Below are 317 nucleotides of genomic sequence, written 5' to 3' on the forward strand. Positions count from 1 at the left end.
CTCGGACGCTTGCTGGGGAAAGGACACGGCCATGAGCCCTCAGCTGTCCCTGCGTGTGAATGTGTGAAAAGGAGAGAGGGGAAGAGAGTGTGTGTGTGTGTCTGTGTGTGTGTGTGTGTGTGTGTTTGTGTGTGTGTGGTGGCATATATCTACTACATGCGTTCACACATCGAATGGAGCACTCTCTGACACCTGCAATGGGGGTATTGTTTTCAAAAGCACCTGCTGCCATTCTCTCTGTATCCCGCTTCTGCAAGCACACACACACACACACACACAGTAGCCCCCCACTCTCAACCCCCCAACACCCACCCACA

The sequence above is a fragment of the Clupea harengus genome, chromosome 11 (assembly GCF_900700415.2).
Source record: "Clupea harengus chromosome 11, Ch_v2.0.2, whole genome shotgun sequence".
Classification (NCBI taxonomy): domain Eukaryota; kingdom Metazoa; phylum Chordata; class Actinopteri; order Clupeiformes; family Clupeidae; genus Clupea; species Clupea harengus.